The sequence below is a fragment of the Aedes albopictus genome, chromosome 3, assembly GCF_035046485.1.
Source record: "Aedes albopictus strain Foshan chromosome 3, AalbF5, whole genome shotgun sequence".
NCBI lineage: Eukaryota > Metazoa > Arthropoda > Insecta > Diptera > Culicidae > Aedes > Aedes albopictus.
In genome coordinates, this window is record NC_085138.1 from 445,054,432 (window position 1) to 445,079,579 (window position 25,148).

At 38.6% G+C, this 25,148-nt stretch overlaps 1 protein-coding gene across 6 annotated transcripts in view; it reads left to right on the plus strand.

Annotated features, from left to right (window-relative positions):
- The window catches only part of LOC109425926 (neuroglobin), a 170,028-nt gene that overhangs the window by 60,517 nt on the left and 84,363 nt on the right, over positions 1-25,148 (plus strand). The window lies entirely within an intron of this gene.

Genomic DNA, 25,148 nt, shown 5'->3' on the forward strand with positions numbered 1-25,148 from the left:
CAGGATTGATGGAACACGTCTAGGAAATTCATGTTAAAAATAAAAATGTATAACTTAAAGATATTTCATTTTTCTAAAGTTTGCTTATAGAATGAGTTATGAGCGTCAAACTGTAACTACATAATACGAAACATCTTATATAGGTTATGAATTCTATAGCTTGAATTATCTGTCTCCTCTTGTGCATCTTCCTTTTATAGTTATCGGAGCATTATGAAACAATCTCCCCAAAATTGTACATTTTCCACATTCGGGTACCCAAACACGCATAAAACAAACCCCAAGCGCGTGAGGCGGATATGTCAACGATTCCTCGAAATGGGGCACACGATTTCCCATCAGGCTCTGTCCGTCGTCATCGCAGTCCTCGTTTTCGTCAGCATGAACGGTTTCGATTTGAGTGCGGGGATCATGAGTCTCCTATACCTACCCAACCCATACCGTTGTTCGATGGATTCAGTCTTGTTGCAGAGTTATCGATTTGATGTAAATTTTTCGGCCCACTTGGTAATTTACGACTGCGCTGTTCAAAGAACATCGGATAGAGGGCTGTAGGAAAACTTGAGATAAACAACCGTTGCAGTAAATTGTAATGGCGACGGCCGTTTCAGTTCCGTTCACTCTTACCTTGTTGAAATGTTACAAGGATAAATCCGCCGTGCCGGAAGATGATTTGTTCGTGGAAAAGCGCTGGGATTATTGCCCCGAGGATTATCTGGAAAGGGACCGACCAACATCGTAACGGTTCCTTTTGATCAAAGTAAATACGTGCGAGAAAACTGGCATCCGGATCATAATGGAACCGTTCAACAGAATTCTTGGAAGGCAACAAGAGAGAGAGTCGAGGGAAATATCACTGCATGATTCATTAGGTTTCAGTTGGTGTGTGGCTTATCAGCGTACCGTAACGGTTTGATTTTCCCATCCTGAAGGTTTCGCAGAGCAGACTGCTTTCAGCGTAGGTGTTTGTACAAATAAGGAGGCAATTTGCTCTAGTCAGAGGTGTGTCGCTGAATTTGTCATGCCGCCGTGTGGTGATTTGATTTCATTAGCTTTGCCAAATGTATACAGTCAGTGGGAAGTGTTGACGGGGGTTACAAGGAATTGGTGTGCTGCAAAGCAATTAAGATAATCGACAGTGTCATGATTGTATGGTTTACGTATGGGATTGTTAATAAACATAAACCAAATACAACAAAATGATCATCGTAATCATTAGTAATAATAGAACAAGGATATAACTACATTGTAAAGGAAAAGTCAAATGAATATTTGGAAGAATTTGTATAATTTTCAAAAAAAAAAAACTTGTGGAGGAATTTTTGAAGAAATATCCGCAGAAATCCTGAAGAACTTCCAAAGGAACCTCTGTAGGAATTCTCATTGATTCTAGAACTTCCGTGGAAAAATGTGTTGCTGAAGAAATCCCTCCAGCTATTTCCGAAGAATCCATGAAAGAATTGCTCAAGAAATCGATGGAGGAATTCTCATAGGATTATCTCGATGAATTATTGAAAGAATCCTCGCAGGAACTTCCGTAAAAATTGAAAGGAAAAATTTGCAAAAAAATCTCTGGAGGAATTCTCAAAAAAAATCTTGGAAAAAATACCCGGAGAATGGATAAAATTGATAAATTTCTGAATAAATTACTGCAGAAATTCCCGGCAAATATAAAAAAAAAAGTTCGGAAGAATCATGCTATTCAATTCCTAAAGGAATTCTTGATGGAATTTGTCGTAAAATTTCCTTGAGAATCTCGGAAAGGGGAGGGATTTCTTCAACGAAGCCCTGAAGAAATTTTTGATGAAATTCTTGAAATAAGATTCTTGAAAAAAGCAATCGTTAAGAGAATTTTACAAGAAATATCTGGGAAACTGGATGCAATTTCTCATATTTTATTTTTATTTTTTTTGCCTTTCTGGTACACCAAAGTGTACTGAAAGGCTAAATGTTCATTCAAAAACGATTTTTCGATAGAAGACTCGGAAAGTCAAGTCGCATATACCAATCAACTCAGTTCAATGAATTGAGCAAATGTGTGTATGTGTGCATGTGTATTATTATTACCGCTTATTCGATTTGTAAGCAGATTCTATTCTCCTCCCGAAATTTGAGCTCATTTGATTGAAAATTGAGCCTGCACAAGCCCTTCAAAGTTTATAAGAGAATTACTATGGAGAAACGATGTTCCTCATTCCATCAACCATAGCAATCCCCCAAGCACCCTAGAGGGTTAATTGATCCCGAGTACTTCTAGGCTCCTCTATGAGCTACAACTTTGCCGAAGACCGCATTCAAAACGGACGGCTCATTAATTAATTATCGATTTTTAACCAGAATGAAAATCTTTGCTCTTGATGATCCAACCATTCGAGCATTGTTGTTGAAAAAAAAATGTTGAACGTTGAACATATTGAAAAACACAGAGCAATGCAGGCACCCGAGGAGAATAGAATAGCAACAAAATAACATATGAAGATATTAAGCATAAATAGTTCATTAAAGAGACAGAAGAGGCAAAATAACAGCAACGAATACCATAATTTTGTATGAATAACATCAACAGCCATGTGCAGCAATGTTGCCTGCTGGGAAGCTGAAGGATCACTGTGAAAGTTTCTGCAGTTGGATAGAAATCCATAACTAATAAATGAAGTACCATTGCCGGGGCCCGTGGCGTAGTTGGTCACACGTTCGCTTCATATGCGGATGGTTTGATTCCCAGCCCCAACACTTGCAGTTTTCGTCAATTTCTCTTCACCGAGAGCGGCTGATACTGACCCTCTTCTGAGCCCCATGGCTCAAACGGACCCAGATACCTGGACATCGGTGAGCTGCTACTCATAATGGACACCCAATCGGACTGGAAAGGAACAACGGCCACCTATCATCCTTGTGCTCATCATTCTACCATGTATAAAGTAGAAAAGTGAAAGCAGCAGAAAGGCAACCAGTTCGATAAAGTATAATAGAATACATCTAGGCGCTGTACAATCTGTAGGTACAGCTGTCAATTGGGTTCTTTAGGGGTATCCAGATTATTTCATAATCAGATTCTCCGCCCTAAAATTAGTCGAAATCCAAAATTTCATAATTTTTGGAGTCCGGGAACTATTTTTAAAATGCATTTAAAGTTTGTATGGGGTTCGGGTCAAACTGTCATTTTATCGATTGAACTGTCATTCTATCCACGAAAATTAAAACTGTTTGGTTAATTTAACCATCAAAACAAAGGTATTGAAATCCAATAAAAGCACGTTATACTCAGAAAAATGAACTCTTTCGATTAGGCTATAGAAAATAGCAATATTTTATTCACTAAACAACCCAATTGAAATCGCTCACGTGGTGCCCTAGTGGACAATAGAGCTGTAAATAAGGTTAAGTGATTAAGAATAAAAATGAAGTACCAGATTTGAATACGGTTTTCGGCAAAGTTGTAGCGCATAGAGGGTAATATCTGAAAGAATATCAGAAGGAATCCCAGAGGGAGTTTCTGTAGAAATCCAAGAAGGAGTTTCAGAAAAAAAACATTATTTAACCCCAATTTTATCAGATCAGATCAGACCACCCCCAACCCCCCCCCCCCAAATAGGACTCCAACCATTAACCATTTCAGAGTATCGTTATCCATGTCTCATAAAAGGAGGAAGTTGGTATTTATTTCCATTATTTGTTATTTGCATCAATGTAAATGAAAAAAAGATTGATCTAATATATGTTTTACAATCTACGCTACGGAATGATGCAAGTAAAAATTTAAATAATAACGAATTACTTTTTTCAATAGGCTTAGTAGAAAGCTACGTAGCATATCACAAACCTCTACCCCCTTATCGTCACACTTCATCATAAAATTACAAAAACCCAACTCCCAACCACCCCCCCCCCCCTCCTCCTTCCCTTCAAAAAAAAACTACGTCATTTATGGACGACCCCATTTATTGGGGGTTAAAGTCACCATGAGGATAACCTAAACAAGCCATGACCAATGCTTCGTTCAGCTTATAAGCAGTGATGGAATTACTGTTATAATGAAGCAATTCGCGAGTGTAAAGTCAACACAAGGTTTACTCACGATTCCAAGAGTAAACAGTGTGTGAGTTTATTCGCACCCGCCTGCTTCGTGAGTAAGAAGCAAAACAAAAACAGAAACACTCATGAGTTTTTATTCGTGAAGAACTAGTGGAGGTGCGGGAAGTGCATTTTATTGTGGTTATAATAGCAAATCCAGTGATTATCCAACATAAACTAATGCTTTATATTTCATTGTTCCTGAAAAGCAGCACTGCCAGTCGTTAAAATGCGTTTTTCGTCAAAATGCAAAAAAAAACACACGAAGCTTCGCGAATCACATGCGAGTGCTTGCCAGCCTCGTTTACTCACAAATAAAGAAGTGCGAGTATTCTCGGGCCCCTGCTGTTCACGAGTAAGGATTGTTTTGGTTTGTGTCTGCTCAGCTGCACGGCATAAAAATCACAAGGCAGACTAGTAACCTGTGTAAACATACATTTTGGATGTAAACATGTGACGTCATTCTAATCGTTTTTCACATGATAAAATTGATGTGAAGTACTAGATCGCCTCTGAACGATTTGAATTACGTTATCAAAAAACCTGTCAGTTTTCCGGAAGATATCACCTTCTAAATATTGTAGGGGAACAGAGCCGAAAATGCCAAGATGGGGTAAAACGGCCCAACGCATAAAATCATTCCTGAATGGGACTTGATCATTGCTATAGGTGAATGATGTCAAGATATGTTTGCATTAAACATTCTTCTAGAAGCTAGGCCGCCAAACCCACGGAAAATCTTTTGATTTCCCAATGAAAATTAGCAACTTCCGGTTTTTCGTGATTGCAATTAAGGTTTTCGGGTGATTTTATTACCAGCCAAGTGTTTCCAGCTGGGAAACGTGATATTCTCGGCCTTTGCAGTCTTTAAGAGCAGCGAGAAACGATATTCTCTCTACATCCGACGGTTTCGGTAATATATTTTACCTTTTTCAAGGATTCTAAAATTTTGAAAAATTAATTTGCAGTTCATGATTTCTGACTCACCCTATTGCTTACAGAGGTTACGTTCTCTTGTACATGTATAGTAATGCTCTACATCGGATAGTCTAGGTACATGGGTTTCGAGATGGCGCCCGTTGCGGCTGTGGACATTATAACATCTTAAATATAGTTTTGTCTGGTTTTAGTTATTTCCTACTTACTGCATGTGTCGCGAAATTTTTGCGAGCTACTGTATCGTGGGAGGCTTTTTGCTATAAAAATCTAGCTTTTTGGCTCTTCACCATGGTGAAAGATCCAGTCCCACCAGAGCAACAGAGTAATGTCGTCTACATCATTCCATGCAGCAACTGTGAAGCTACGTACGTTGGTATGACAACCAACCGCCTAAAAACTAGAATATACGGACACCAAACACATTACAACACTCTGGAAAAACTGCTGGAACAAGGAAGCGATGCAAACGACCCACAAATTGTTGCTCTAGGGGAGAAAACTGCACTGATGAACCACAGCATCAACAAACAACATCGATTTGATCTGAAAAAAGTGAAGATATTAGACAAAAATGTAAACGCACACACACTACAGTTTCTCGAGATGGGCCACATAGCAAGTAACAAAAATTGTGTAAACAAAAGAACAGACACTGAAGGCCTACATCCGATTTACGCTGGAATAATTTACGAAATAGGAAATATAAACAAAATACGAAATAGGCATGATACACAAGAACACACCCACACCACAACACAAAATTCCAGATGATCCAACACTAACACATACTCAAACAAAAGTTAGCGAAAACAGCCACAAACTGTTTAGGTCAAAAGCGTAGGCGATAAAACAGTGCGATTATAGCATAGAACGCGAGCCAAAAAGCTAGATTTTTATAGCAAAAAGCCTCCCACGATACAGTAGCTCGCAAAAATTTCGCGACACATGCAGTAAGTAGGAAATAACTTAAACCAGACAAAACTATATTTAAGATGTTATAATGTCCACAGCCGCAACGGGCGCCATCTCGAAACCCATGTACCTAGACTATCCGATGTAGAGCATTACTATACATGTACAAGAGAACGTAACCTCTGTAAGCAATAGGGTGAGTCAGAAATCATGAACTGCAAATTAATTTTTCAAAATTTTAGAATCCTTGAAAAAGGTAAAATATATTACCGAAACCGTCGGATGTAGAGAGAATATCGTTTCTCGCTGCTCTTTAAGACTGCAAAGGCCGAGAATATCACGTTTCCCAGCTAAAGTTCCCACAGTCGAAAGCAACCATTTCCAAGTGTTTCCAAGTAGATTGAGGCACCCATGGAGGCGCGTGGTTGTTGAAGTCTACGCTATCCATGTTAGGGGTCATTCAAATATTACGACCATCGTTTAGTGGGGAAAGGGGTGACACTCCTTGTATTGAGTTTACGAAAAAAACGTGACAGAGGGGTGAAAGTAAGTCGAAAATGCCAGAAAACTGATGGACGTAATTTTTGAATGTTTTCATGAAGTGGCATCTTACCCCATGGCAGATGGGCTTTTTGCACCACTTCCGTTTCACGAACCAGTTTTTGAAATCGCAAAAAATCGATGAAAATGCAATAATTTAGTGAATATTTTTGTTGAAGCTTCGAGCAAATATTGTCTAGTTGCTGTTACCACTTTGAAAGCCTAACAAATGAGGCTATATATCATTGAAAACGATGAAAGTTTGAAAAATGGCATATTGCCCCACTTTCCCCTACACCATGCTCAGCTGCAATCTTCATCATTTTCCATCTCTGCTTATAAGACGTAACGTACTTTGCTTGTGCCATGCCCATGAGTAGGATTTTTGTGAAACGGATAAAGTGTGATATCCATCAACATGTCACTTGAGTTTGATCGAAATAGTTTCCCGAAGGTACAAGAAAGGCTGCTAGGTTTTTTTTTAAAGACAACTGGTTGTGTGAAAAATATAGAAAAACTAAAGCCTTTGAATGTAGCGTATCCAAGCTAGTCACAGTTTGTCAGATGCTTATCATAAAGCTAGCGCTGCAATGTGATAATAGAAAATGATTATTATGTGAATTTTTAACAGATGTATGATGGTGGGTCGCCAAATTCCATTACATATGAACAAAAGTGGGTCACGAGCTTGAAAAGTTTGAGATCTCATACCACATAGTACATTAAGCTTCCGTAACTCGCGCGGTTGGCCACCACCGCCAGCACCACGCTAATGCTGAATACAAAAAACGAGATTTTTTTTCAACGTGTTGTACAAAATACAACAGCACGATCACTCGAGGGTTAAGCAAGCCCATTCTAAATCTCAGAAAATACGAACTTATTTGCCTTCTTATCACCATTAAGTTTGCTTGAAATGCATCAATTACAACTTTCGCTGAGCGCCATGTGCATTATTTTACTCCTACCACTGAATACACACTTCTCTTGCACTTCAACCGTCATTGAGCAAGCAAATCGTCCCTTCTCATTCTCCAAGTAATCCCTCACCGACAGCCATACTCGAAAAAAAAAGTTACTAACTAATTAGCCAATTCGCTCCGAGATTTTTGTGTGCGTCAGCCAGCACCAGCTCCAGCTGGGTCACCATGGCTGCTACCTACGACGAATTTCGCGCCAACTCTTCTATGGGGCTGGCAGCACCCTCTCAGAATCAAATGAAACTTTGTGGGCATAAACAATAGGTCTTTCTAAGCAACTTTGTATACTTTATTTTTCGAAATTTGTCAAGAGTAACATTTGAAGAGGGCCTAACTTTTTTTTCATAGATTTTTTTTAAATCGATGTAATCCAAAAATGACAACACCTACAAAAAAGTGTGACATATTTAAGGAAAAAAAGTTTTTCTAACAAAAACTTTTTTCATGTCTATATTGTGTGAATATTTTCCATCGTGTTTCGTGCCAACATAACCATATATAGGTTCAGTAGCCTCTCATCAACCAATGAAACTTTAAGGATGTTTGAAAATTTGTTTAAGCAGCAATTTTGCATAATCTAAGATTTATCTAGACTTACATTTGAAAAGGGCGTATTAGGGTGGCCCACACTTATATTAAAAAAAAAAACATAAAATTCGAAAAATGCCAAGTCTTACCTCCTGTATTAGTTGTTTTGGACTACCAGATGCTACATTCAGCATTTGAGCGAAATCGAGTAAGTCTAGGGGTGATACACAAATTATGTCACGCAAAATTCGACCTTTTTCCCCTCTATGTCACGCACCTCACCATTGTTTGTATGAGTCGTCACGTTCTGCAAAACTTCGCCCCTCCCCTCCTCAAGCGTGACATAATTTGTGCATAGCCCTAAGGGGGCGCTCAACGAGCTTGAAGTTTGTGTGGGAAAACTTGGCCAAATGTATGCAGAAATCTCAAGCTTTTGGTTTTTTTCCGCTAGGTGGCGCTGTAAGTGGTCAATTAATAAAAACTTTGGTATTATTGTAGGTGACTATATGCCAAATACTTTGTTGAAGACCCGTAAGTGCTCCGTCAGTGAGGCGAAGCATTGGTATTTCATTATTGATATTCCTTTACATGTACCTATTGGAAAAACGATAATAATGTATCACCTCACTTTACCTACACTGAAATAAATTTTGTTGTAGAAACTACCGATTCCATAGTAAAATTACTAACCGTACCTATGATTCTCAACCGACAACAATTTCCAGTTAATTCTACTAAAACACTGTCAACTTAACTAGCAGTGCAGTTAACATTACTAAAAATAATCTTAATTTAACAAATGAGCATTGTATTTTTAACCACACTGTGTCGTAAAATGCGTGTGCAGGAAAAATTAACAATGTTTTGTTGTTGAGACGACTACGCTTTTAGTTGAATTTACTTACAATGCATTGTAATTTCAAGCATATTTCAGTTACCTTAACAGATTTTGCTGTCGGTTGACAATCATAGGTACGGTTAGTAATTTTTCTATGGAATCAGTAGTTTCCACAACAAAATTTATTTCAGTGTAGGGTATACATTTTTAACAGGCGTCGGATCACTTTGCGGTCTTCGACAAAGTTGTTTGGCATATCGTCACCTACAAGAATAGCTAAGGTTTTTTCAATTGAACACTTGCAGCGCCACCTAGTGGCAAAAATCAAAAGCTTAAGATTTCTCCATACATTTGGCCATGTTTTCCCATACAAACTTCAAGCTAGTTGAGCGCATTTTCGGCATTTTTGCAATCTTAGGTTTTCCATATAAGTGTGGGCCACCCTAATACACCCTTTTCAAAAGTAAGTCTAGATAAATGTTAAATTATGCAAAATTGCTTTTCAAACAAATTTTCAAATATCAATAAAATTTCATTGGTTGATGAGAGGCTACTGAGCCTATATATGGTCATGTTGGCACGAAACACGATGAAAAATATTCAATCAATGTAAAAACGAAAAAAGTTTTTGTTAGAAAAACTGTCACAGCAACATTGCTTGGAGAAAATGTTGGTAATTGAAATACCTTTCTTCAGAAAAAAAATCATCGATTTAAAGACATAGGGTTTTTTTGTAATATCGATTTTAATTTTTAAAACCTTTATTTTTCAGTGTAGGAATTATTTTTGTAATTTTTGAATATTTTTCTAAAAAACTTCATGGAATTTCACGATAGTCCGCCTTACAACACTTTTTTGTACGTCTTGTCATTTTTGGGTTACATCGATTTAAAACAAATCTATGAAGAAAATTAGGCCCTCTTCAAATGTTACTCTTGGCAAATTTCGAAAAACAAAATATGCTAAGTTGCTTAGAAAGACCTATTGTTTATGCCCACAAAGTTTCGTTCGATTCTGAGAGAGTGCTGCCAACCGCTGGTCGAGTTGGCGCGAAATTCGTCCTACTTTGTTACTGCCAATGTGTCAACCTGAAATAAACGGCCCCCGCCCTCTCTGCCCCACCTTCATAAAATCTTGAAAGAATTTGAATAACAAAGAACCTTCACAAGTTGTTCATCGCACAAAGGGTGAGCTTTCACCCCCACGCTGCCACACCGTCGGAACTGTCTGGTGAGTGCCTTAGAAACGGTGGAGTTCAGGGATTGGAATCTGTGGGGCATGAGAATATTGACGCTTCTTTTTGCTGTTTCGAACATTCGAAAGTTCGAGCAGAAATTAAAGTTTCATTGGGGTGTTGTTAGTGGAAGGATAAAATTCAAAGGATACGTTTGGTCAACGTTTAGGCACTAAAGTTTCAAAACGGAAATCACTCACCAAATTATACGAATTGATTTGAAAAATGATAATTAGAATGAATTTCATAAGGTCGCACACTATGACGCAGAATCTTCTCACATCTTGGCTTTTATATTTGTTTAGTAACATGGTATTCTCAAGCGTCGGTAGGTGTGGATTAAACTCGAGCTCTATCTCTATGATCCCGGCGTTCATGGATCAATTTCAGTCCTGGAATGCTATCATACCTATCATTTTCATTATCCACTTTGATCCCTACTCCTTTACTATCTGAGTAGAAAAAAGACCGATAAATCCATAAAATGATTACGTTATAAATAGAATACGGTCGATAAATCACAATGTTGATATTAAACTTGATATTAAACTGAACTTATTTGTACAATAAAATAACAGATCGAAATATCTGCTCTGTCAATACCATCATATTCCTCGCCAAACTGGTATTGTTGTTAAACATTATTCTGGAAACGTAAGGATGTGTGATAGGATCCGACGAATTTTGTCTTGTTTTACTGCATCCCAAGGAACAATTTATTTTAATAAGCTTTCCAAGGAACAATTTAGAGTCATAAATAAGCATGCATATCGAACTATTGCTGGTTTATAACATCCGCAGCTGAACAGAACCAAATGCTGAATAATAAGCTGAAATGATGCTATTTACATTGTAAATAAGCCAAAATGCAACATTTGGCACGTATGTGAACAGCAATTTAATTATAAGCTTAACAAACGTCAGTAATTTTGTTTGTTCGATTTGTCCTTCTTAGCTTTAATATAAGCTGAAGAAAAACTTTTTTCTACGTGTTAAAAAGCTTATGTTCCACAGTTTTCGATAGCTGATTATTGTGGTCTACATAAGTTGAACAAAAGCTTTTGATGTTTAATACTTCAGCTATTGTGGGAACGTTCAATAATGGTTTAACAGTAAGCTACATAAACGGATTTATGATTTATTTGTTCGATTATCACTTTTCGATCGAATGACAGGTCAAAGTGATTATAATAGAGCGGTACTGGAGTCTGGAACGTTCCTCATTATTAAATATGTATTGAAGTGTGCAAGAACAAATGCAAAATATTCGAAACATTTGCTAGTTTTCGTAGCAATTTCAAAGTTGTAATCTTCTTCACAAATCTTTTTAATAAATATTTACAACCTTCCATAAATCTGAATATTGATCTTTCACTACTTTGTAAAGATGTTTCACTCTCACCGAGCAGCTTATTAATTCCAGGATGGCGTAGTTGACAAGGCATGCGTCGGGTAATTGGGAGATCACGAGTTCAAATCCCGAGTTGAGAAATTTTTAGAAGAGCTTGTGTGTTCCTAATGCGTTTAGATGCGACAAATAAACATGATTGGACTATAATTGCATCTCGCACTTCAATTTGTTTTTGTTTTCTCAGCAGGTTATTATAGCTGAATTCAAGTTTAATATGAGCCTGATATAACACAGATTACTTCCTGTACTGTAAAGCCTGTTTCGCGCTTGCAGAAAAGATTGCTGAATAAGTTCTCCACTTTTGTTTGAACAACGCCTGATTACAAGTGTGATGAAATAATGTTAAACTCTAATTCAATCAAATGTGGAATAAAAATGTCATTGCAATGTTGGTTAAATGAGTGACTGTTCCTTGGGTTGAGAACGTTCTTGTAGCCGTCCTAAAATATGTTTCTTGTTTTTTGGTGGTATTTAAAAGATGTTCAACGCTAAGTAGGTATGGAAAAGTATCCACATACATGTGCATTCTCAAAGTAATACAAGAATTGTTATTTTGGAGCTTAAGTTTGTAGTTTAGTTGGGAAGGGCTCAACTAACGTAGTGTTTTGTACCTACCTACTGTTTGTTGTGAAAAGCGTTTTACAAATATACAGGAAAGCTTTAATTAAGCTTTGGCATAAATGAGTGAGAATAAATCAAATAGGAAAATGTTGAACTCTCCTATCTGCGCCATCCTAGAGATGGTAAGTTGTAGCACCCAAAGCAAAACGTAAACTTCCCTTGACTCAATAACGATAACTCCTAAACTTGTGTTCAGCAGTGGTGAATTTGCAAAGCACATCAACTGAACAACGCCTTATACTTCAGCAGCTGTTCAGCCCAAAACACGTGTTTTGCTGTTTATACATCAGTTTAATAAGAAGCATACAAATGTTTTGTTAAACTGTTTTGGAGAGGCATCAACGCTTGTTGAACTTTTAAAAAGTGTTATAATTTATCATTGTTAATACCGATGAGGAAAGTCGAATATTGACTATTTGTTAAGTTGAAATATCATTCAAACAGTAATGTGTAGAGCATGATTATAGTTCAGCTATCATTACCATTATCGAGCAACAAGTCAGCAAGCTTGCTTGTTTATGCCTTGCAATTGTTAGTTGGGTTTCATCGACCGTGAACCATGATCAATACATTTTTATTCGATCCTGCTTCGTTGTTGATTCTCGAACAACCATCAAGTCCACAAGCTCTGGTTGAGCGGAAAAGGGGGGGGGTGAATTTCTACTTTCAGGTAAGCATAGTTAACTTTGGTGTCTGACGAAAAAAAAGTTTCTGGGTGTCACACAGCACAGATCTCTTACGTAACACTTTCATCGACACTCGTTCGGTTCTAAATTTATGGTAAGTGTTGCAAAGGTTCTGCGTTGTTTGGTGAAACTGACGACCATGATTTATGTAAATAACTTTATTTGAATATGAATTGAATGAGGAAAGGGGAACCATCTCGTCAGGGCTTCTATTTTGGGCACTTTCCCGTTATTACTCAGTCAATTTTTAACCAATTGGCCTAGTTTTTTACAAGGGGTGAGACTTGTTCGAGGACTAGCAGAGTCAGAACCAGGTTCGAGAGCAAATGAAAAACACGTCTTTACTACTACAAGACTAAACGCAGAGAAAGATTTGTTTGAAAAAAAAAATACAAAAGGTACATAAAAGCAACCAGGTTGCTGCGATTGATTTTCACATTAACGACACGGCATAAATATCACAAGGCAGGCTAGTAACCAATGAAAACATTGATTTTGGATGTAAACATGTGACGTCGTTCTTATCGTTTTCCGTATTGATCAAATTGGTGTGGAGTACTAGACACATATGAACGATTTGAATTACGTCATCAAAAAGCTGTCAGATATCGGGAATAAATCACCTTCTGCACACCGTGATTAACGTTCAAATTCAAACGTCTGTAGCCATTAGAAAATCGCATTGTGACGACCACGTTAATGTTGCACTAGGGTGTGCCACCTCCAACAAAACTATGGTTTCTATCCATGTAGAAAAATTCAAGCCAATGGTTTGAAATTGACTGAGTCAAAGCAAAAATGTGCCCAAAATAACAGTCACTGCCCAAGTGGTTCGGCACTCTAGATATTTCATGGTTTGAGTAGTGAATTTGATTAAAATCTCTCGAATCGTGTATCTGGTGATATTCAAGAAATACAAGAATATTATGACAGTATTTTATTTATAGAGTTAAAAACAGTGCTAAGAATGTAATTTTGACATATCCAGATTCAATCATCCACAGCTCGTTTCAGAAGCTGATCCTGAAAATATGATCCTGTATGAAAAACTTGTGCGGCTAGACCAGTTCTACAAGAAAGTCACAGAAAAACCACTCTATGTCCAATATTCAAGATAAATGTCATCGACTATCTTCGAAAAATGTCAATTGATATTCATCATGAACATCAATTGGAATTTTTCGAAGATAGTTGATGACATTGGCCTGAAATATCAAAGTAAGAGCGGGTTTTCCGTTACTTTCTTGTAGAACTGGTTTAGTCGCACAAGTTTTCCATACAGGATCATATTTTCAGGATCAGCTTCTAAAATGAACTGTGGGTGATTGAATCTGGATATGTCGAAATGGAATTTTCAGCACTGCAGAAATGCTTGAAACTCAAGAAATACTAAATCAATTCAATCTAGTGCTTTCCTAATGGAATTTGGCTGCTAATGAATATTTGTTCACTAGTGTTTAACAATTAATGTTCAAAAAGTAAGCCGCAAGTGCTCAGAAAGTACACGTGACATCCGGAAGAACTTTTAGTCGGCACAAGGTTCACCCAAAAGCGAAATTTTGTCGACTTGTGTCACCGAAGTAGTTTTCCCAGTCATCAAAGAGAATGGACTGACTGACGGCGTTGTCCCGGTAGGTACCTACCTAACTTGTACCAAAAGAAAATGAAATAATTAACAAGTTGCGAGGTAATTAAAAGCAGAAGCTGACTTGCGAATCGCTCGAAGGCGACGCGATGTTTGATTCACTGACTACGGCTGCAAGCTGCAAGAAGTTCGAAGTTTTCAAAAGAGCCGCAAAACGCATCAAGGGAGAAATAGAGAGAAAGTGAGTGTGTCAAGCCAGATATATTGACGTTCTGTGATCTAATGGGACGACGGGCATAGTGCAAGGAAGGCGATAATTTCGAGAACTTGACTTGAGACTGACTATCTAATTACGAAACTAATTTCATCGAGCAGTGAGCTGCGGAAAATATAAAACCAAATAAATTTCTATCAGGTGACACTTTCCTGTTCGTGACACTAACGAATATGTAATGCTTTTGAAAATTATATGATCGTTGATTTTAAGTGACGAACTGACTACTTCTTTGATACTTTTAAACGGAATGTAAAAAGTTGTGGCACATCCCACTTATTTGAGACTGTTTCGGCCATTTGGCGAAAGGTATTTTATGTTACAAATAATAATTTCAGAGACGCATTACTTCCTTTTAATACAGGATATTATATTATTTATCGTCAAATGTATTCATTGTATAGTGAGTGTAGAATGGAGCACAGTAAATACATTTTCAACGGCGTAAATACCTGTGCCCCATTCCTGGAAACTATGGACCATGGAGTGACGTTAACCTTCTTAGAAACGTCACTCCCACCGTTATCATTTCAAATTTATACCACGTATATGGAACGGTTGGTACGAGATGCCGCTGTTCTCTGATTTCAATAACAATAACTACTCTGCACAGTAGGCCTGGCCACTTTGATACATGTAATACATGTTTGATGTGCTGCAAGCATTAATAATGACAAGAAAAATTAGTGGGTTTTATCATTTTCCAAGATTTTTTCAATGAATTGCTGTGTATGTGTAGACTAGACTAGACTAAACAACGTTTAACACATAGTTTAACCAGTGGTATCATCGAGTTTTCACTGAGTAACCAGCTCTTGAGGTCAAACAGAAAAAAACTCACTCTTAGTATGAGCGCCCTCGCAAATATAAAAAGAACAACCCAAGCTTTTTGAATTATTTTTTGTGCTTCCATACGTGTAATAAACAAGCTTCTCGGCGAAAGATGTGTTTCCGCGCTACTGAAATAAGAAGATCGCCTAGGTGGTTTTTTCGATATGTTTGCGCCCTCCAGTCTCATGCACAGAAAACGCGGCAAAGGAGCGTTTTTTCGTACATTATGTAATTAGGCGGAGGGACATCTACTAAATGGAACTTGGGTGATGGGAAAGGTTTAACCCCCAAAACCCCTTCCTTGGGTACGAGCAAGGCGCCCTCATACAGGGGATAGACAAAATGATCGGGACAGGCAAAATTTTCACTTTTCAAAAAATGTTTAATTAGCTGTAACTTTTCGAAAAGTGCATCATAAATATTTTCAAATTTTTACTGTAAGTTCCTCAACTAGTTGTGTATCAGTGGAAAAATTTAAAAAAGATCTGACTATTCTTCACGAAGTTATAAAGATTTTTGAAAAAGGTAAAATTATCCGATAGCCAAATTTGAGCTGTTATATCTCCGGATTCAATGAACCGAATGCAATGAAATTTTGACCATATATGACTTGTATAATGAGCTATGAAAAACCATTGACTTAACTTAATATTCTTAACGCGGAAGAAAATTATAACGATTAGATTATTTTTCTAATAAAACACCAAATTATCTAAAACATCAACATCGTTTCAAAATTCAAGCTGCAAATTATAGTTCATTTATTTTCCCTCAAATTAACTTATATATAAATGCGTTTTGAAGGAAAGTAACAACATAGCCGCCAATAAATTGAAAAAGTAATGGCATGCATATTAAAAATAGACCAATTTACTAAAAAATCGTGAAAAAAAATAAAATCGCTATAACTTTTCCGCTTGTTAAAATTTCAAGTTAAGTCAAATGTTTTCTAGAGTTCATTATATAAGTCATGAATGGTCAAAATTTCATTGCAATCAGTTCATTGAATCCGGAGATATAACAGCTCAAAGTTGGCTATCGGATAATTTTATATTTTTCGAAAATCTTTATAACTTCGTGAAGAATTGTCCGATCTTTTCCAAATTTTGTCCACTGATACACAACTAGTTGAAGACCTTACTTACCGGTCAGGCTAAGGCCGGGGTGGCCTCTGCTGTACATAGTAGCCGCCTCCATTCCACTCGGTCCATGGTTGCTTGTCTCCAGTTCCGCACTCTGCGTAGGGTCCGCAGATCGTCCTCCACTTGGTCGATCCACCTAGCTCGCTGCGCTCCACGTCTTCTTGTACCGGTCGGATGACTCTCGAGAACCATTTTAGTCGGGTTGCTATCCGACATCCTGATGACGTGACCCGCCCACCGTAGCCTCCCGATTTTCGCGGTATGGACGATGGTTGGTTCTCTCAGCAGCTGATGCAGCTCGTGGTTCATTCGCCTTCTCCAAGTCCCGTCTTCCATCTGCACTCCGCCGTAGATGGTACGCAACACCTTCCGTTCGAAAACTCCAAGGGCGCGTTGGTCCTCTGCACGTAGGGTCCATGTTTCGTGCCCATAGAGGACGACCGGTCTAATCAGCGTTTTGTAGATGGTTAACTTCGTGTTACGGCGAACTTTATTCGATCGTAGAGTTCTGCGGAGTCCAAAGTAAGAACGATTTCCTGCCACAATGCGCCTCTGAATTTCTCTGCTGGTGTCGTTGTCGGCGGTCACCAGTGAGCCCAAGTACACGAATTCTTCAACCGTCTCGATTTCATCACCGTCGATATGAATTCGAGGTGGCGGGCGCGGTGATTCCTCCCTGGAGCCCTTTGCCAGCATGTACTTTGTCTTCGACACATTAATGACTAGTCCGATTCGCCTGGCTTCACTCTTTAGTCGGATGTACGTTTCCGCCATCGTCTCAAATTTACGAGCAATAATATCAATATCATCGGCGAAACCAAGCAGCTGAACGGATTTCGTGAAAATCGTCCCACTCGTGTTTATCCCCGCTCTTCTTATTACACCCTCCAAAGCAATGTTGAACAGCAAGCACGAAAGACCATCACCTTGCCGTAGCCCTCTGCGAGATTCGAAGGGACTCGAGAGTGTCCCTGATACTCGAACTACGCACATCACTCGATCCATCGTCGCCTTGATCAACCGTATCAGTTTATCCGGGAATCCGTATTCGTGCATAATCTGCCATAGCTGTTCTCGATCGATTGTATCATACGCCGATTTGAAATCGATGAACAAGTGATGTGTGGGCACGTTGTATTCGCGGCATTTCTGCAACACCTGGCGGATGGCGAACATCTGGTCCGTTGTAGCGCGTTCACCCATAAATCCAGCCTGATATTGCCCCACGAACTCTCTTGCAATCGGTGATAGACGGCGGCATAAGATTTGAGAGAGTATCTTGTAGGCAGCGCTCAGTAGTGTGATCGCGCGGTAATTCCCGCAATCCAACTTGTCGCCCTTTTTGTTGATGGGACACACGATACCTTCCATCCATTCCTCCGGTAATACTTCCTCCTCCCAAATCTTGGTAATGACCCAGTGTAGTGCTCTCACCAGTGCTTCTCCACCGTATTTTAGAAGCTCACTTGGTAGTTGATCTGCTCCAGCGGCTTTGTTGTTTTTCAACCGGCCAACCTCCTCCTCAATCTCTTGAAGGTCAGGAGCCGGAAGTCTTTCGTCCTGTGCACATACTCCTAGATCTGTTACTACGCCACCTTCGGTACTTGCAACGTCGCCATTGAGGTGCTCATCGTAATGCTGCCGCCACCTCTCGACCACCTCACGCTCGCTCGTGAGAATATTCCCGTGATTATCTCGGCACATGTCGGCTTGTGGCACAAAGCCTCTGCGCGAGCGGTTCAGCTTCTCGTAGAACTTTCGTGTGTCCTTAGCGCGGTACAGCTCTTCCATCGCTTCGCGATCTCGTTCTTCCTGCTGGCGCTTCTTCATCCGGAAGACTGAGTTCTGCCTGTTCCGCGCCTGTTTGTAACGTGCCTCATTCGCTCTCGTACGGTGTTGCAGCATTCTCGCCCATGCTGCATTCTTCTCGTTTTTCAACTGTTCACATTCGCCGTCGTACCAGTCGTTTCTGTGATTCGGAGTCGCGAAGCCTAGTGCTGTAGCCGAGGTACTACCTATGGCGGATCGGATGTCCCTCCAGCCATCTTCAAGTGTAGCTGCGCCAAGCTGCTCTTCCGTTGGTAGGGCCACTGCTAACTGCTGCGCGTAGTCTTGAGCCACTTCTACGTTACGAAGTTGCTCGATGTTGAGCCGCGGCGTTCGACTTCGACGCGTGGTGATAACTGTCGAAAGTTTTGAGCGCATGCATACAGCGACTAAGTAGTGATCCGAATCTATATTCGCACTGCGGTAAGTGCGGACGTTGGTTATATCCGAGAAGAATTTACCGTCGATTAGAACGTGGTCGATTTGATTTTCTGTTTGTTGGTCGGGTGATCTCCAGGTGGCTTTGTGGATATCTTTGCGGGGGAAGAAGGTGCTTCGGACTACCATACCACGGGAGGCTGCAAAGTTTACGCATCGCTGGCCGTTATCATTCGAAACGGCGTGCAGGCTATTTCGCCCGATTACCGGTCTGTACATTTCCTCCCTTCCTACCTGCGCGTTCATGTCGCCGACAACGATTTTCACGTCACGCGGCGAGCACCCATCGTATGTTTGCTCTAACTGCGCGTAGAACGCTTCTTTCTCGTCATCGGGTCTCCCTTCGTGTGGGCAGTGGACGTTGATGATGCTGTAGTTGAAGAAGCGGCCCTTAACTCTCAATATGCACATCCTTGCGTTGATCGGCTGCCACCCGATCACACGTTGTCGCATCTTGCCCAACACTATAAATCCTGTTCCCAGTTCATTGGTGGTGCCACAGCTTTGGTAGAAAGTAGCCGCTCGATGCCCGCTTTTCCACACTTTCTGTCCAGTCCAACAAAGTTCCTGCAACGCCACGATGTCGAAGTTGCGGGGATGTAGTTCGTCGTAGATTATCCTGTCACATCCTGCGAAACCTAGTGACTTGCAATTCCATGTTCCAAGTTTCCAATCGTAGTCCTTATTTCGTCGCGTGGGTCTTTGCCGATTGTATCGAGTCGTATTTTCTCCTATGTTATTCGCAATGGGGATTTTTACGGGTGGCTTATTGGGCCTACGCCAACACTCCTGTCTCGCCGGAGGGCCATCGTGCCAGTTCTGTTTAACGTCCCAACCAACACTGGGACGACCACGCTGATGGGGCTACCACCTTGGATCTAGCTGGGCGTGGTGCAGCGTTTCTTACTCAGCCGCTGGATGCCAGAACAGACGCTGTTTGAGCCGCACCTCCTTGGTGAACAGACACTCGGATCGTACCTCCTCAATCTAGCTGAAGTCAGAAGGACAACAGTGCCCAGGCTGCGCTACCAGCTAAGCACACAACTCTTAGCTGGCGGTCTTTGTCATCGCTTGACCCGTGGAAGCATGAGGTAGGAACTTGTGAGGACCAGAGCTATATTGGACGCTCTCCTTATCGACTCACCGTTTTGCAGCCCAACTAGTTGAAGAACTTACAGTAAAAATTTGAAAATATTTATGATGCATTTTTCGAAAAGTTACAGCTAGTTGAACATTTTTTGTAAAGTGAAAATTTTGCCTGTCCCGATCATTTTGTCTATTCCCTGTATATGAAAGAAAAAATATATAATTGTTTCGATCTCACATACTTGTATGAAGAATCTCTTTTGTGATATTGGAAATTTTTCTTACGCTCTGCTAATAAAGAAAAATCGCCTATGGGATTTTAGACGTTTGATGAAGAGAAAATTTCCGTCCTGATATTGATTTTTAAGCTTGCGGAGCTTGAGGAGTGGGAGCCCTCATTGTGTAAGAAAAAAAGTAGCTTTATGATCTTGGAGAAGCGAATGAGACTCTAAATAAAATAGTGATCTTTTCTTTACAAAATTATTTTTTTATTATTAAAATGGAACAAACAGATATTCTACTTTTTCCCATGAAATGGCTCGAACTAAATAGAAACTAAAAATACAAGTCATTCTTCGTTCCGTGTCAAAGTTTCAACTCAATCTGTTCATAGACACCAAAGATATAGACATCCAAACAAGGCTTTTTTGTGTGGAAATCAGTAAATGTTTACTTTTTTCTTTCCAATACTGTAAGCAAATATCCCGATGTGTGTGACCTTTTTCATACTAATGGACTTTTATTCTGCCCTCCTGAATATAATTAAATCATCTATATCATGCTTCTAATCTTTCTGCGTTCTCACAAACATAGAGTGATAATTCATGTGAATATTACAATTTGTGTGCCTTCACACCATGTCCATTACCATTTCTCCTTTTGAATGTAAGAAACCGTCTACGATTTTCTGTGGCCTCGTAATGAAGAAAACATTACTTTTAAGAGTTTTCCAATTTTTGTGTGCGCTCACACTTACAATTAAAAACTCTGTGATATTGGGACTTCTTCCAGGGATTCCTTCAAAAATCCCTACAAATAAATTAAATACTTTGGGGGATTCTTTCAGAAATGTCTCTTTAAATTCCTCTACATGCTTCTTAAAAAAACTATCAAAGATTTATTCGAAAATTTCCTCCTCGGGTTTCTTTAGTTTCTTTTGGATATCTTCAGAAATTTACCTAAAAATTCTCATGGTTTTTCTTTAGAAATTTCTGCAGCGTTTCTTTCACAAAATTTTTCAGGGAATTTTTAAGAAATTCATGGATGCCTTCGTAGAGTTCTCTAAGAAATCTTTAAGAATATTTCTATATTTATATTAAACTATTCTTTAGTTTTTCCTTAGTTTCCTGTAGAGTTTCTTTTTTTTCTTTTTTTTTCTAGTGATTACTTCAGGAATTGATCTGGGAACTTTTTTTTTATAAAACTTTGCCTAGATTTCTTCAGATACTGCTGCACATACTTTCAGGGATTCTTTTTCTGTTAGAAACTTCCCTGGAGATTCCTTCAAAAAAAATCTTATGAGATTCTTCCATAAATTTGTTGTAGGATTCCTTGTCGAAGGAAATCTTCTATAGGTTTCACTATTCCAGGAATTCGGTCTACCTATCAAGGTTTGTTTCAGAAACTCTTACGGCGATTTTTTTTCTAGAAATAAAAGACTTAACTCCACCAAGAATTATTTTAAAAATTCTTCCAGGGACATGAATTCATCGGAAATTTCTCCAAGAATTCCTTTAAAAATATTAATAATAAAGTAATGTTGTAGGAATTTCTACGGAGCTCCTTGAGAAATATCTCAAGAGTTTTTTCTAGGGATCTTTGCAGATGCTTATTTATTACAGTAATTTTTGTAAGAAATTTATCCACAGATTTCTTCGGGAATACTTTCAGAAAATCTTACAAAATTTAATTGAAGGATTTCTCCAGATTTTTTTTGTAAATCCCTCAATATATTTTTCATAAATACACCAAGGATTTCCCGAGAAGTTTCTCCAGGAAACTCTTAGGAAACTCTGAGGATTCCTTCAAGAATTTTCCTAGGATTTCTTCTGAGATTCCGTCAGAGATTCAGTTAAAAGAACTTCCTACGATTTCTAGAGGGATTTTACTGAAGATTTCTTCAGATATTCCCTCAGGGTATCTTCCACAAATTTCTACTTGGATTTCTTACGAAACTCCTTGGAGAAGATATATGTCTCTCCTGAGATTTATTGGAAATTTTAGGGATTTCTTCAAATGTTTTTCCAAGGAATTTCCCGGAAATTCTTCAAAAAAAAACATTGCAAATCCTACAGGGATTGCTTCGTAAATTATTCCCAATGGTTGTCCAAGAACTCTTTGAGAAATTTCTTCAGTGATTCCTGAGGAAATAACAAAAATGTTTTTTTTTTTCAAGAAATCGCTCATGCGGTTCCATCAGAAATATCTCCTGGGATGTCTTCATAGATACCAGCAGAATTGTTCAAATATTCCTCCTGAAAATTTTCAGAAGTTATTTCAAAAATTACAGAAGAATTCTTTTAAAAAATCCCTGATGGTTTGTTTAATGAACCCCCTAAAAACTCCTGGAAATATATTTGAAAATTCCGAGAAGAAATTATATTTTTTTTAGAGAATTCCTGGACAAAACTGCTGAAGTAATTTCTGAAGTTATCTTTTGATCAATTCTTGCATGAATATACCTAGGAGAATTCGTGAATACACCTTAAGATACCTTCCTACTTCTCTAAAAAAAAAATATTGTTTGCAACATTTCTGGATGGATCCAGGAAAATCCCTCCACAAATTTATGAGGGATCTTTGGAGCATTTTCTGAAGAAATCCCTGGCAGAACTTCTGGTGATATCTCTGAAGGAATTCTCAGAAAAACATATTATACAATTTTCGAAGGAAATTTCTGGAAAATTTTGAAAAAAAATCATTTTTTAGGAATATTTGAAATAATACCTGGAGGAACTGCAGAGCCATCTACAGTTATTAATGGAAAAAAAATCTTAAAAAATTCCTTGAAAAATGCTAATGAATAGATTCTGGAGTAATTTCTGCAGCAATTGTTAAGATAACCTATAAAAAAAATCTGAAAAAAATTCTGAAAAAAAATTCTGAAAAAATCCAAAGCAAAGCCTGAAGGAACTATTGGAGAAACTCCTGGAGGAATTTCCAGAAGAATCTCTTGAGAAATCGTAGAGCGCTATCGACTGAAAATTCTTTATAACTGGGGAACTTTTTCAGCTTCACAGTCATCAAACGCAATCAAACGACTAATCATCGTTCTTCATCCGACGTTTCGGTGTTTATTACACCTTCTTCAGGGAAATCTACAAATAAAACGAGACATCATAAGCCAATTATAATAAGCTAAATGACATTAGACCTCACCTCGATTGCGAGTTCTGTGAGCTCTAATGTTATTTAGCTTATTATAATTGGCTTATGATGTCTCGTTTTAATTGTAGAATTCCCTGAAGAAGGTGTAATAAACACCGAAACGTCGGATGAAGAACGATATTTAGTCGTTTGATTGCGTTTGATGACTGCGAAGCCGAAAAAGTTCTCTTGAGAAATTCAAGAAGAATTTACAATTAAATGCCCAAGCAAATCTCCGCAGAAATTAAGGCTACAATTCATGAAAAGATTCTGGAAATATTTCTGAATTTTTAAAGGAAAACTTTTAAGAAATTTCTGAAAGAATCGCCGAATCTTTGAGATGAAAATGCTCCTGGAATTGCATCTTTTGAAGAAACGTTTGAATAAATTCTTGAAAAAAATAAACTCTGAAGAAATACATATAAAAATTGTAGGTGAGATCTAGAAAAATGTCGGGCAATATTTCTGGAGGAATTCCTGCTGAAATGTTTGAAAAAATACATGAAGGAATACCAGCATGACCTTATGTAGCAATCGTTGAAAGAATTTTCTGTAGAGTCCTTTAAGAAACCCCAGAAGAAATTTTGGAAGCAATTTCCGAAGAAACCCGTGAATTCTAGGTGAATCTTTTGAGAAATCCTTTGAGAAACTCCTAAAGAAGTCCAAGGGAAAACTCCTGTCGGATTTCCTGAATGAATCGCTGGGAGGAGTCTCTGGAGAAATGTTCAACGAAATTCATTCTGATGGGATACTAAGAGTAATCTTTAATTCTTGCTAAAATCATTCTAAGAAATTCTGCGAGAATCTTTAATTCTGTAAACATTTCCGAGAATTTTTGATGAGTCCTTACACGCTCAGAAAACCGTTCTGATAAACGTGAACAAACAATCACGAATATGAGAACAAGCAAATATACACCGTAAACTGGAACTAGTTCCAGCTGTCAATATGGGCGTTCTCGATACCGTGACATCTAGTTCACGGTGTACATTTCTTATTGTTGTTATCGTTGCTATGCATAGTTCCCGTTTGTTCTCGTTGCCGTGATTGGGAGTGCACGTATATCGGAACGGATTTTTTTGCGTGTAGAGAATCATCAAAGAAATTTTTGGCGGTATCCCTGGAGGTAATTGTAAAGAATTCCAGCTAGTACTTTTTGCGATAACTACAGAAAAAAATCGTGAATAGGTGAATTGGTTTTTCCGGAATACCTAACATTTAGGCGCGACAGTGAAGTCATTTCCTTGGGGGCGTACCCGAATAGGGGCGCTCAAATTCGGAAACCGTGAGTAATCAGCTCTGATTTTACCATGACAGCACTGAGTTTAACCCTCCTTTGGCATTAGCGTCATTTTTGACCCAAACTGTACAATACGTCAGCGAGCTGATCCCCACGTGATGCAACAGGAAGGTTCACATTGAGTATTTAGAAAATTTGCCGGAAAAGAGCAGACTTTCAAATACTGTATGACCCATAAAATAATGCCACAGTTTTCAAAGGCGTCGCCCAGCCAACCATATATCGTTAATCATTGTGTGGAAAAAATCGTATATTTTCATATATTGAATCAGAATTGTATAGTAATATGTATATTTGTTGACAATGATTGCGTAAAATCGCATTTGATGCGAAATGAAATTACAATTTCGATTTCGTTTCATATAGTCGTCTCCGATCATAAACGGTGCTAGGATCGCACAGAATCGGATAGAATCGTAAACAATTATACGTTCTGAGTGTTGAGCTTCAAGTTCGATAGCATCGCATATGTGATTTCTTTGAATCGTGAAAATTGTCGCTTTACATCGTTAATAAATCTGCTAAATCGAGCTGCC